The sequence below is a fragment of the Macaca fascicularis genome, chromosome 17 (genome assembly GCF_037993035.2).
Source record: "Macaca fascicularis isolate 582-1 chromosome 17, T2T-MFA8v1.1".
Classification (NCBI taxonomy): Eukaryota; Metazoa; Chordata; class Mammalia; order Primates; family Cercopithecidae; genus Macaca; species Macaca fascicularis.
In genome coordinates, this window is record NC_088391.1 from 19265127 (window position 1) to 19279618 (window position 14492).

The following is a 14492-nucleotide window of genomic DNA, read 5'->3' on the forward strand; positions in this document are numbered from 1 at the left end:
TTTTGGTACTCCTGTAACATACTTGACAAGATGCCACTGTCAAGCCTTTTTGTACATTGGTTGCCCAAATTAGTTTTAAGCAGATGATTTTTTACATCAGTTAAGATAATACTAATCTTTTCATTAGTTTAACTTTGAAATGATGGTTAAGAACATGATACTTAAATACAATGATTTTCCTATTTTGCCAGCAGCAGCTCCAACATGCCAATACATGTGGAAATTTCTTGAAAGAAATGTTCAGGATTGTAAACATCTTTGCTGAAGTCCTCAGAATTACAAATTTATGATTCAGAACAAATTTTCAAGTTGAAAAAATAGAAAACTCAATGATTATAACATCTAGGTCTATGGATGAAATCTGTTAGCAATGTGGAGGTGATAGTAAAAATGAGTTTTAATTAAAGATAAGTATTTGTACATGTGATTTTCCTGGGCAGAAATAACTATTTATTATATTCTAAAACCCATGAAGGCAGCAACATAAAGAAAACAACTTTGGACAAGTTATTTAATCTTTCATACTTTATTTCGTCATTTGTAAAACAAGGGTAATACCAGTCCTTACATCACAGATTTATTGGAGGCATTGAATGACATAATATGCAAAAAGCACCTGAAACAGTCCTCACACATACTAAGCATTCAATAATTGTTACCTGTTATTATTTTTAATATTATTAGGAGTGATAATGCAAAACATTGATAAGAGAAAGGCAATTCAGGGTGTTCTTGTCTATTTTAAAGCCTTCATGTCTTAATTTAGAAACTTTTTCACTTCTAGTTAGGATATTAGGTCTAAAACACTTAATCTGACTTTTCTGTTAGAAAGGTATGATTATATATGTCAAAGAGGAGAATTATTTCAAAGTTTAATTACAGTTTGGATGAAGAAGTTGAGTGATTGTCTTTTGGCAATTGGAATTTCTTTCTAAATTCCTACACTTTAAAAACTGAAGTGTTAACCTCACTGTTGTAGCACACACAGGTTCAGTAGAGTCCCATACTGGAATCCTCGTTTCATTGCTTTGGAAGGGGTGCGATGAAGATAGTTTGTCTGATGATGAAGATAATCTTTGAGGTAGAGTCCCAGGAAGAAATGGATGGGACACTCCTATGGGGTAATCTGAGCAGAGATACTGGGACCACAGTACAGATGAAGGTGCCAGGATGTAGTCTACCAATGGTACCCGGGAGCTAGCACCATCCTGAGCTTTTACCACACACACCTGAAGGGGCGAGCGGTTCTGATCCTGGAGACAGAGGGGGTCTGCAGAGAGCGCGGCCTCACAGCATTGAAGGGCAGCTTGCCTGTGGTGACATTGTAGGAAGGGAGCTGAGGGAATAACCACCACAAGCTTACTGTCCCTGGCCGAACCCAACCAGAAGCCAGGGGACATTGGGGACTGTTGGTATCTTTCACTTCCTGTCCAACTTTCCGGGGTTGATTGCACATGAAAAAGGGTGGAGTGTGGATCTGTAGGGAAAATGGTGGGGAGGGGAGTGTGAGGGGAACAAAATAAAAACAAATTAGTACAGGTTACCGGCAGTAAACATGTGACTAATGATAAAAGTGTTCTTTTTTTCTCCCCGTATTTTTTGTTTTGTTTTTTTTGTTTTGTTTTGTTTTTTTTTTTTTTAAGACGGAGTCTTGCTCTATCGCCCAGGCTGGAGTGCAATGGCGCGATCTTGGCTCACTGCAACCTACGCCTCCCAGGTTCAAGCGGTTCTCCTGCCTCAGCCTCCTGAGTAGCTGGGACTACAGGCGTGCACCACCACACCCAGATAATCTGTGTATTTTTAGTAGACACGGGGTTTCACCATGTTGGCCAGGATGGTCTCCATCTCTTGACCTGGTGATCTGCCCGCCTTGGCCTCCCAAAGTGCTGGGATTACAGGCATGAGTCACTGTACCCGGCATTCTCCCCTTCTTTTTATCCCATAAAACTGGCATAGAGAAATAGGATTGCTCTTAAAACGTTTAAATTATATAAGCAGGGATCCCGTTTAACATGATACTTTTCAGAGAGAGATGCCTGTCAGGTGAAAGTTACTCTGAAGGTAGCATTATTTAAGATATTCATATACCCAAAGAACGAGTATGTGGACCAGAAAGAAGCTGTTGAAGCTACTACATTCTAATTAAATTAATGATTTTCTTTCCAAATTCCCCTTGAATCTCTATTCTTACTTAGCTTTCTATCACAACACATATCAAATGACCCATTCCAAATACCAACATTGGTGGATTAGAATATACTTAGTTTCACTTAAGAATTATGGGGGTTTTAGTTATTTTATGATAATATTATTATGGTCACATATCATTTTGAAAAATATAGTTCATTCAAGAATACAAACAATCTAATGGATATTTGGTTACTTCATAACAATCATTTTAAGTATATCATACAAATGAACATGGTTAACTTTTACTATTTTTCAGAGGGGATGATATAGATTCTGCCTTTATTTTGCCTCTATAGTAAAATTATTGATAAAGTAATTAAAGATATATTGTTCTACATTTGTATGCCCGTGGACAGTAATTATCAGCCTCTTTTATGTTTCACTAGTAACTATATCCCATATAGTAATTATTAATTACCATGAAATAATTATATAGTAATTAAAACCTATATCCTATAGGTTTTAACAAATAAGAAATGTAAAACCATATACTTTCAGAAAAGGTCATATTTCATAAATATTCTGTTATTATGTTTATCATTTACTGTGTTAAGCCTGTGAAACATTTTAGTAGAAATTACTAATGTTTAAAAAAAGCCGAAACTATTCTTTTGTGGTCAACTACAAATTTTACTACTTTAGTAACAGTAAAACATAAAGATGCTCAACAAAAAATATTGCCATCATTGGGTTTATGTAAAATTCTACAACTTCAGATGGACAAAGCAGAAAAAAGGTGTTGGTATTCAGAGGGCAGCTGATATGAAGATGAAGCCTGAATGTAAAAGATGGATCAAGGACACGGTTGGTCAAACGAATGGAGAAGGGACAGAAGTCAAATGGATATCCACAGTAAGCAAGGCCATTGGGAAGCTGGACAAGAAAAAGTCTTTTTGTGCCCATGGGAAACAAAGATTAGAATAAATTTTGTCCAAGCTGACAATGAGTACATCAGAAGGCACAGATTCCTGGAAGCCAGAGCAGGGTCAGAAGGACATGCCACACACCCGATGGTCAGCTAGTTATCAAAGTTGTAATGCTAATTTTGTCTCATGTGGGCTCCAGTAGGTTAGAGGACTTCTGGCCCCATCATGGTAGTGGGATCCTGTGGCAACAGGATGCCCTAATATATGTTGTGGCATATTTTTAAAAAAATGTTAGATAGTCACAATGCTTTCAATTATATCTCAGAACAAAAATTTGTTTTACTTTCTAATATAAAATAATTGAAATAATTATTGTAGTGTAAAATAAATAATAAATAAAATAATGTAAAATTAAAATAAGTGAAATAATACTTTCACTTCATACATTAGGAAGTATGATGTACTCATTAGGATCTATGAGTGTATAGCAAACAATGCCACTTAAATAAACACTGGCTAATGTTTCCAGCACAGCCCTGGGGACTAGACTGGCGTTCCCAAGTCTGGCTTGGTGGCAGCAGCTGTTAAGATCGCCCAACTTGCTCTCCTTGCTTGACTTTCATCTTGTCAAACTTCTTTCTGATAATAATTTGGCTTTCCTTGTAGATTTGTCTACAGGGTAGCAAATGAATAAACAAGAGGATTCAGTCTGCTGTTTTCTACGTCTTTCGTTGTAAACAAATACATTGCCATCCTGGTTATTATACATCAGTAACTGAGGGTCCAATTAACATGAGTTCCCTCAGGAGGGAAGCACCTGCTCCTCATGTTCTGATTGATTGGGTTGCAGGGGTCTAGTCCAGAGCACTTGGTATTCTTTGCTACGTTTGCTTTTTCTCTCAAAGCATAACAGGAAGTCTGAGAAGACTATTACACACAATACTTTTTTGGGTACATTATTGGTATCCTTGGTACAATTAAACTTACTTACTTACCTGTGTCTTGATCCACCATAAATTCTGGAAACTGTCCTGATTCAGATATTGCCCATCATAAAACTTTCTTACAAATCAATTAACTGAAAGAACAAAGACCAAATTAAAAAAGGATAAAGTCTTCCCTTCTGTTTTCTTTTTGGGGAAAGTTGATGCACACCATAAGAAATTACATATGCCTTAACCCAAATACAAAAGTAAAAGTAGTAAGAGTGAATTCTGGAAAACACTAGGATAATGATAAAAAATATATATATATGTTTTTAAAACATGTATCTCCCAGTTTTTTTAAAAAATTATACTTTAAGTTCTGGGGTACATGTGCACAACGTGCAGATTTGTTACATATGTATACATGTGCCATGTTTGGGTGCTGCACCCATTAACTCATCATTTACATTAGGTATATCTCCTAATGCTATCCCTCCCCACTCCCCCAACCCCATGACAGGCCCCAGTGTGTGATGTTTCCCACCCTGTGTCCAAGTGTTCTCATTGTTCAATTCCCACCTATGAGTGAGAACATGCAGTGTTTGGTTTTCTGTCCTTGCGATAGTTTGCTGAGAATGATGGTTTCCAGTTTCATCCATGTCCCTACAAAGGACATGAACTCATCCTTTTTTATGGCTGCATAGTATTCCATGGTGTATATGTGCCACATTTTCTTAATCCAGTCTATCATTGATGGACGTTTGGGTTGGTTCCAAGTCTTTGCTATTGTGAATAGTGCCGCAATAAACATACGTGTGCATGTGTCTTTATAGCAGCATGATTTATAATCCTTTGGGTATATACCCAGTAATGGGATGGCTGGGTCAAATGGTATTTCTAGTTCTAGATCCTTGATGAATCGCCACACTGTCTTCCACAATGGTTGAACTAGTTTACAGTCCCACTAACAGTGTAAAAGTGTTCCTATTTCTCCACATCCTCTCCAGCAACTGTTGTTTCCTGACTTTTTAATGATTGCCATTCTACCTGGTGTGAAATGGTATCTCATTGTGGTTTTGCTTTGCATTTCTCTGATGACCAGTGATGATAAGCATTTTTTCATGTATCTGTTGGTGGCATAAATGTCTTCTTTTGAGAATTGTCTTTTCATATCCTTTGCCTGCTTTTTGATGGGGTTGTTTGATTTTTTTCTTGTAAATTTGTTTAAGTTCTTTGTAGATTCTGGATATTGGCCCTTTGTCAGATGAGTAGATTGCAAAAATTTCCTCCCATTCTGTAGGTTGACTGTTCACTCTGACAGTAGTTTCTTTTGCTGTGCAGAAGCTCTTTAGTTTAATTAGATCCCATTTGTCAATTTTGGCTTTTGTTGCCATTGCTTTTGGTGTTTTAGTCATGAACTCCTTGCCCATGCCTATGTCCTGAATGTTGTTGGCTAGGTTTTCTTCTAGGGTTTTTATGGTTTTAGGTCTAACATTTAAGTCTTTAATCCATCTTGAATTAATTTTTGCATAAGGTATAAGGAAGGGATCCAGTTTCAGCTTTCTACATATGGCGAGCCAGTTTTCCCAGCACCATTTATTAAACAGGGAATCCTTTCCCCATTTCTTGTTTTTGTCAGGTATGTCAAAGATCAGATGGTTGTACATGTGTGGTATTATTTCTGAGGGCTCTGTTCTGTTCCATTGGTCTATATTTCTGTTTTGGTACCAGCACCATGCTGTTTTGGTTACTGTAGCCTTGTAGTATAGCTTGAAGTCAGGGAGTGTGATGCCTCCAGCTTTGTTCTTTTGGCTTAGGATTGTCTTGGCAATGTGGGCTCTTTTTTGGTTCCATATGAACTTTAAAGTAGTTTTTTTCCAATTCTGTGAAGAAAATCATTGGTAGCTTGATGGGGATGGCATTGAATCTATAAATTACCTTGGGCAGTATGGCCATTTTCACAGTATTGATTCTTCCTATCCATGAGCATGGAATGTTCTTCCATTTCTTTGTGTCCTTTTTTATTTCATTGAGCAGTGGTTTGTAGTTCTCCTTGAAGAGGTCCTTCGCATCCCTTGTAAGTTGGATTCCTAGGTATTTTATTCTTTTTGAAGCAATTGTGAATGGAGTTCACTCATGATTTGGCTCTCTGTTTGTCTGTTCTTGGTGTATAGGAATGCTTGTGATTTTTGCACATTGATTTTGTATCCTGAGACTTTGCTGAAGTTGCTTATCAGCTTAAGGAGATTTGGGGCTGAGACGATGGGGTTTTCTAAATATACAATCATGTCATCTGCAAACAGGGACAATTTGACTTCCTCTTTTCCTAATTGAATACCCTTTATTTGTTTCTCCTGCCTGATTGCCCCGGCCAGAACTTCCAACACTATGTTGAGAGAGGGCATCCCTGTCTTGTACCAGTTTTCAAAGGGAATGCTTCCAGTTTTTTGCCCATTCAGTATGATATTGGCTGTGGGTTTGTCATAAATAGCTCTTATTATTTTCAGATACGTCCCATCAATACCCAGTTTATTGAGAGTTTTTAGCATGAAGGGCTGTTGAATTTTGTCAAAGGCCTTTTCTGCATCTATTGAGAAAATCATGTGGTTTTTGTCTTTGGTTCTGTTTGTATGATGGATTATGTTTATTGATTTGTGTATGTTGAACCAGCCTTGCATCCCAGGATGAAGCCAGCTTGATTGTGGTGGATAAGCTTTTTGATGTGCTGCTGGATTCAGTTTGCCAGTATTTTATTGAGGAGTTTTGCTTCAATGTTCATCAGGGATATTGGTCTAAAATTCTCTTTTTTTGTTGTGTCTCTGCCAGGCTTTGGTATCAGGATGAGGCTTTGGTATCAGGATAATGCTGGCCTCATAAAATGAGTTAGGGAGGATTTCCTTTTTCTCTATTGATTGGAATAGCTTCAGAAGGAATGGTACCAGCTCCTCTTTGAACCTCTGGTAGAATTCGGCTGTGAATCCATCTGGTCCTGGACTTTTTTTGGTTGGTAGGCTATTAATTATTGCCTCAATTTCAGAGCCTGTTGTTGGTCTATTCAGGGATTCAGCTTCTTCCTGGTTTAGTCTTAGGAGGGTGTATGTGTCCAGGAATTTATCCATTTCTTCTAGATTTTCTAGTTTATTTCCATAGAGGTGTTTATAGTATTCTCTGATGGTAGTTTGTATTTCTGTGGGATCAGTGGTGATATCCCCTTTACCATTTTTTTTGTTGTGTCTATTTGATTCTTTTCTTTCTTCTCTTTTCTTCTTTATTAGTCTTGCTAGTGGTCTATCAATTGTGTTGATCTTTTCAAAACACCAGCTCCTGGATTCATTGATTTTTTGAAGGGTTTTTTTTGTGTCTCGATCTCCTTCAGTTCTGCTCTGATCTTAATTATTTCTTGCCTTCTGCTAGCTTTTGAATGTGTTTGCTCTTTCTTCTCTAATTCTTTTAATTGTGATGTTAGGGTGTCAATTTTAGATCTTTCCTGCTTTCTCTTGTGGGCATTTAGTGCTATAAATTTCCCTCTATACACTGCTTTAAATGTGTCTCAGAGATTCTGGTATATTGTGTCTTTGTTCTCATTGGTTTCAAAGAACATCTTTATTTCTGCCTTCATTTCGTTGTTTACCCAGTAGTCATTCAGGAGCGGGTTGTTCAGTTTCCATGTAGTTGAGCAGTTTTGAGTAAGTTTCTTAATTCTGAGTTCTAGTTTGATTGCACTGTGGTTTGAGAGACAGTTTGTTGTGATTTCTATTCTTTTACATTTGCTGAGGAGTGCTTTACTTCAAACTATGTGGTCAATTTTGGAATAAGTGTGACGTGGTGCTGAGAAGAATGTATATTCTATTGAGTTGGGGTGGAGAGTTCTGTAGATGTCCATTAGGTCTGCTTGGTGCAGAGCTGAGTTCAGTTCCTGAGTATCCTTATTAACTTTCTGTCTCATTGATCTGTCTATGTTGACAGTGGGGTGTTAAAGTCTCCCATTATTATTGTGTGGGAGTCTAAGTCTCTTTGTAAGTCTCTAAGGACTTGCTTTATGAATCTGGGTGCTTCTGTATTGGGTGCATATATATTTAGGATAGTTAGCTCTTCTTGTTGAATTGATCCCTTTACCATGATGTAATGGCCTTCTTTGTCTCGTTTGATCTTTGTTGGTTTAAAGTCTGTTTTATCAGAGACTGGGATTACAACCCCTGCTTTTTTTTTGCTTTCCATTTGCTTGGTAGATCTTCCTCCATCCCTTTATTTTGAGCCTTTGTGTGTCTCTGCATGTGAGATGGGTCTCCTGAAGACAGCACACTGATGGGTCTTGACTCTTTATCCAATTTGCCAGTCAGTGTCTTTTAATTGGAGTGGTTAGCCCATTTACATTTAAGGTTAATATTGTTATTGTGAATTTGATGCTGTCATTATGATGTTAGCTGGTTATTTTGCCTGTTAGTTGATGCAGTTTCTTCCTAGCATCAATGGTCTTGACAATGTGGCATGTTTTCGCAGTGGCTGGTACCAGTTGTTCCTTTCCATGTTTAGTGCTTCCTTCAGGAGCTCTTGTAAGGCAGGCCTGGTGGTGACAAAATCTCTTAGCATTTGCTTGTCTGTAAAAGATTTTATTTCTCCTTCACTTATGAAGCTTATTTTGGCTGGATATGAAATTCTGGGTTGAAATTTATTTTCTTTAAGGATGTTGAATATTGGCCCCCACTCTCTTCTGGCTTATAGAGTTTCTGCCGAGAGATCCACTGTTAGTCTGATGGGCTTCCCTTTGTGAGAATCTGAATGTTGGCCTGCCTTGCTAGGTTGGGGAAGTTCTCAGGGATAATATCCTGAGGAATGTTTTCCAACTGGATTCCATTCTCCCTGTCACTTTCAGGTACACCAGTCAGACGTAGATTTGGTCTTTTCACATAGTCCCATATTTCTTGGAGGCTTTGTTGGTTTCTTTTTACTCTTTTTTCTCTAAACTTCTCTTCTCGCTTCATTTCATTCATTTGATCTTCAATCACTGATACCCTTTCTTCCACTTGATGGGATCAGCTACTGAAGCTTGTGCATGCGTAACATAGTTCTTGTGCCATAGTTTTCAGCTCCATTAGGTCATTTAAGGTCTTCTCTACACTGTTTATTCTAGTTAGTCATTTGTCTTATCTTTTTTCAAGGTTTTTAGTTCTTTGCGATGGGTTCGAACATCCTCCTTTAGCTCGGAGGAGTTTGTTATTACCAATCGTCTGAAGCCTTCTTGTCTCAACTCGTCAAAGTCATTCTCCATTCAGCTTTGTTCTGTTGCTGGGGAGGAGCTGCGTTCCATTGGAGGAGAACAGGCACTCTGATTTGTAGAATTTTCAGCTTTTCTGCTCTGGTTTCTCCCTATCTTTGTGGTTTTATCTACCTTTGGTCTTTGATGATGGTGATATACAGTTGGGGTTTTGGTATGGATGTCCTTTCTGTTTGTTAGTTTTCCTTCCAACAGTCAGGACCCTCAGCTGCAGGTCTGTTGGAGTTTGCTGGAGGTCCACTCCAGAACCTGTTTGCCTGTGTATCACCAGCAGAGGCTGCAGAACAGCAAATATAGCAGAATGGCAAATGTTGCTGCCTGATCCTCTGGAAGCTTCATCTCAGAGGGGCACCTGGCTGTATGAGGTGTCAGTGAGCTTCTACTGGGAGACATCTCCCATTTAGGCTACTCGGGAGTCAGGGACCCACTTGAGGGGGCAGTCTGTCCGTTCTCAGGTCTCAAACTCCATGCTGGGAGAACCACTGCTCTCTTCAAAGCTGTCAGACAGGGACATTTAAGTCTGCAGAAGTTTCTGCTGCCTTTTGTTCAGTTACAGCCTGTCCCCAGAGGTGGAGTCTACAGAGGCAAGCAGTCCTCCTTGAGTTGCAGTGGGCTCCACCCAGTTAGAGCTTCCTTGGTCACTTTGTTTACCTACTCAAGTTTCAGCAATGGCAGACCCCCCTCTTCAGCCTTGCTGTGGCCTTGCAGTTCAATCTCAGACTGTTGTGCTAGCAGTGAGAGAGGCTCCGTGGGCGTGGGACCTTCCAAGCCAGGCACGGGATATAATCATCTGGTGTGCCATTTGCTAAGACTGTAGGAAAAGCACAGTATTAAGGTGGGAGCGTCCTGATTTTCCAGGTACCATTTGTCATGGCTTCCCTTGGCTAGGAAAGGGAATTCCCTGACCCCTTACGCTTCCCTGGTGAGGCGATGCCCCACCCTGCTTCAGCTCACACTCCGTGGGCTACACCCACTGTCTGACAAGCGCCAGTGAGATGAACGTTTTACCTCTGTTGGAAATGCAGAAATCACCCATCTTCTGCATTGCTCACGCTGGGAGCTATAGACTGGAGCTGTTCTTATTTGGTCATGTTGGAACCTTCCCTTTTCAAGAAAATATTGAGTAAAGAGGCAGTGATAGAAATGGAAAGCTGAAGCTTTGTTATCCCTCTGCCGGATTGAAGTTTTGTGCCTCAGATCAAAAAGTTGAACTATGCATTATATTTACAAGTCAAAGCCTCATAAACTGAATGCCTTAGAAATTCTGGGGAGATACAAGCAAAGCATTCAAACTTGCTTATCTTCTACTTATTCATAGCTTATGTATTTCCTAAAAGGATTGTATGGTAATTTATAATATTATATAGTGTGGATAAAATAAAAGATAAATCCAGTTATATAAGTGTGAATTGCTGAACCATTTGAATGAAAGAAATCTTAGGTTTTCTTTTTCCAAATAGCAAGCAAAATCTGTCTTTGGGCAAGATTTTGTAAGACATACAAAACCAAATATTAATTTGTATATTTTCCTTACCTCTGTTAGCTTATAGAACTCTGTTCTAGCAACACAGGAAGGAGTCTGGTTCCCAGTTGATGGAGTGTCTTACTCTATGATTAGCTTCAGAAATAATCCAAAACCTGTCTTGTGGGCTCTGATGTTTAATGAGGATTGCAGAGATACCCCTACAGTGACTTGTTCTTTCATTCTGGGCTCTACCATGTAGACACTCTGCTGTTTTTCAGGATGAGAATAAAAATGAAATTATCAGTTCCCCTACAGACTGAACAGACCCCCTCTTGGCTAAGAAGACCCCAGGGAAACCTTGGAAGCTGAGTTCCCAGCCATGGTGGGATGGGAGGTTGAACATGCCTCCTTAAAACCCCTCGTTGGCTAACGACCATTCGACTTCCTTCCCTAAGGGTTTAACAGAAACCAGCCCTTTGGGAAGACTTGAGCTGATGCCCACCAACAGCCTAGTGCTGCCCCTCCTTTTTGTGGTTTTGACAACACAACAACTAGCCAGCATTCCTTCCTGATAAGTGACCTCCAACCCATATTAGTTCTGTCTAGTCTATGGAGGATGCACAGCGATGATTATCATGTTCTCTGCTTCACTTTTTAATGTCAAATGGCCAGAAACTCCACCCTTAGATCGTGCTAATGCTGCCATTTTTTGCACATGTGACTCATGAAGAGGCGTGAAGCTCAGTTACACACGTGCATGTTTTAGTCACTCTGTTCCTGTTCCCTTTGCCCCCGCCTTCCAGGTGTCTGTCTGTTTCTGGCTTCTGCCAGAAGCTATGCTTTCCCAGCCTGTTAGAATGGTCACCTTGCAGGCTGCAACCCTTTATGAGTAATAAAGCCCTCCTTTCCAAATGTATGAGCCTGGTCATTCTTCAGTTGACAGGACCAAGGCACTTGGTATGCATACCGTCACCTTTATCTGAGGACCTACCACCTTTGGGGTGCTATGCAGGAGGGGTTACTGGAGCCTACAGGTGTTTACAGGTGTCTGCTACCCATAGTCCCCTCTCTTGTCTCCCAGTTCTGAGGGCTTGGAAAAGCAATATCACTTACTCTGTCTTTTATCCTTATCAGTCAAAGCACAAGTCTCCAGTCCAGATGCTCATCTACTTTTTTGTCTTTTTCAAAAGTGCTGAGCATTTCCAAACACAGTTTTGGGGCAGCATGGCAGTGGGGTGGGTGGATTATTTAGAGCTTTAGTCCTTGAAATACAAAATAACTGTAAATTCCCCTAAAGACAGTAAACTTCGGAACTCAACCCCTAAGGCCTTGCTAGCCTTTCTATAGGGAGAGTAAAAGGGAAAATTACTTTTTTTTCCTTCTTTTTAAAAACTACACAGATGCAACACAATGAAGACCCCAAGTGATTGTTTGTTTTTATGTAATAATGCAATTATAAAATGACAAGATTGTTTGTTTTTATGTAATAATGCAAGAATAAAATGACAAGACTAACACAGTAAAGGAAGGAGGGATATAAAATGGTTGTATCAGAAACCTGAGTAAAAAATAAGTGATTTTTTTTCTTACTAGAGTACAGACTTCTAGCAGCTCAGTAGCTAAAATGATGAAGGAAACACAGTGGGTTGCCTAGCTATTGCCTAAAAGTAGTAGGTGAACACTTACCTGTTTTGTATTGATAAAGTACATTTGTTAACTAAGCATTTTCAGTGTAAGCTTTAATAGAACTTAGAACACTGCAGAAATTGGTTAAAGCACCGCAGCTGATTTGCAAGTAGTATGAAGATTTCTGCCACCTCTAACTTAGGACTAAACTGGTTCTTAAAAAGTGGCATTCAATTAGGCTTCGTACCTGGGAGTTGCCTGTAGTGGTTTTGAGAAATTATTCATTTTTAATGAATTTTTCCACCTCAGGGGTCACCATCACATTGACAACCCCTGGGGAGCATGAGAGATGCCTCCCTCTCTGTTGGGTCCCCCCACCAGCGACCTGGCAGCTGGTACTGGCTCCCACTGTGGCATTCTGCAGGTGCAGCGACCCCAGCGCCACACCGCTGGGGAGGTCAGCCTCACAGTCCAGCTGCAGCAGCAAGTCATTCAGGTGGGGTCAGCCATTCTCACGGATGGTCCGTGTGGAACACGTCTGCTGGGATCTCTCCCCCGCATCTCAGGTCATGGGCCCCCAGCACCACGGAGGAAATTCCTCCTGCTGTGGAAGCAGCTGGCCGCAGTCAGCTGGAAACCAGGACGGACCAGGGCACCCCCACGGAAGTGAATTTCCTGATCCTGAATCAAGATCAGGATCCCCTGATCCTGAATCAAGGTCAGAATCCTGGAGTCCAGCCTCAATGAGAACAACCAGTAAGTTTTCACTCAGTTTGTTCAGATTTCCTAAGGAGTGGTTTTATGGGGGTGACATTATCAATCTCAAATGAATTTCTAAAATTCATTTTTTGGCCTAACTTCTTGTTGTAAACAATTCCTTTCTCTTCTTTATTGTCAAACCCAAGGGTTTAAACCCAGTTGGCATGTCTGGCAAGAAGCCGCTATTGGCGTCTGATGTCAAGTGGCAGCAGTACAGAAGTGTGGGGGCGCAGAGCTCTAGGGAGATCCATGGTTGGGGGCGGGAGGGTAGGGTGGGAGTGGGTTTGGGGGAAGGGGCTGTGTGTAAGTAGAGGAGGAGCTAAGTCCTAAGCACAGCCAGAGCCAGAATCAGAGCCAGAGCCACAGTCTGAAAAGAAGCCAACTCTGAGCCAGGGATGAAGGAAGATGAGGAACCCCAGGACCCAGAGATATGCCAAACCAGGAAATGGAAATGCAAAGACAATACCTAAGCAGGGGCAGGACCTGGGGACAGAATGTGCCCAGATGCATGGGGAGGAGCCGACACAGTTCTCTAGAGCTGAGTGAAATCCAAGAAAGGCAATGGGAATCTTTCACCAGCGTCTACCACGTAACCAGCACTTTCAGGTGATCTGCTTGCCAGTTTTCTCCCAACTTCACAGTAATCTGGAGAGTACATATTATTATTTTCATTGCAGCAAAATACATAATTTGGATCTTGGCTACTTCATCACAGTAGTCAGTAACATGAAACAGTGCATATCACAAGCTTAAAACATAGTGAGAAGAAATCCAGTAATACTCAGAATCCATTAATCAGTAAAACTCTAAAAGTGTATTAAAGACAAATTTATTTATGGCCACAATAAACACTATATACTTAGCCCAGGAGTTACCATTATATTTAGTAGAAAAGTTGAAAGCGCCAAGACTGAGGGGTTCAGGCTACCTTGTTACTTATCTCAGTGAGATGTGTACCAGAAAGTAGAGAAAATGTAGAGAAAGGAAAAAATAAAAGAGGCAAATATAGAAAAGTAAGATTTCTTTTTACACTAGATGAAACTGTCTACTTAGAGAACTCAAGAATGGTAGCCAAGAAGTATTAATGGTAATTAAAAGTCAGAAAAAAAAATCCACAGAAAACCTGTTACCTGTACATATGGTGTTGCTACTTTTCAGTTGCTGCATAGAATTCCATGTATGGGACATCATACCAAACAAATTAAACTGCAGTAGAAATATTAGGCCAGATATACTCAAGATATGGTCAGGTCAGTTCTCGAATCAGTCGACATGATTAGTCCATCAGTTGACTTATTCATTCATTGACTCACTCTTTAATAATTGTTTATAAATAAAAACAAAGGCACTGCGTTGGGGGGTATGGTGAGACAGTTTCTAGGATC

The 14492-nt window shown here is 40.0% G+C and overlaps 1 long non-coding RNA gene and 1 other non-coding gene across 2 annotated transcripts; both read right to left on the reverse strand.

Moving 5' to 3' along the window:
- Positions 1–517: 517 nt before the first annotated feature.
- Positions 518–10989, reverse strand: LOC135968098 (uncharacterized). Its single transcript, XR_010582566.2, has 3 exons — positions 10792–10989; positions 4052–4134; positions 518–1477 (listed from the first exon to the last, which is right to left on the reverse strand). It is a non-coding gene; the product is annotated as an uncharacterized lncRNA (long non-coding RNA).
- Positions 10990–13077: 2088 nt separating this feature from the next.
- Positions 13078–13171, reverse strand: LOC123569893 (small nucleolar RNA SNORD116). Its single transcript, XR_006693778.1, has one exon. It is a non-coding gene; the product is annotated as a small nucleolar RNA SNORD116 (small nucleolar RNA).
- Positions 13172–14492: the final 1321 nt, after the last annotated feature.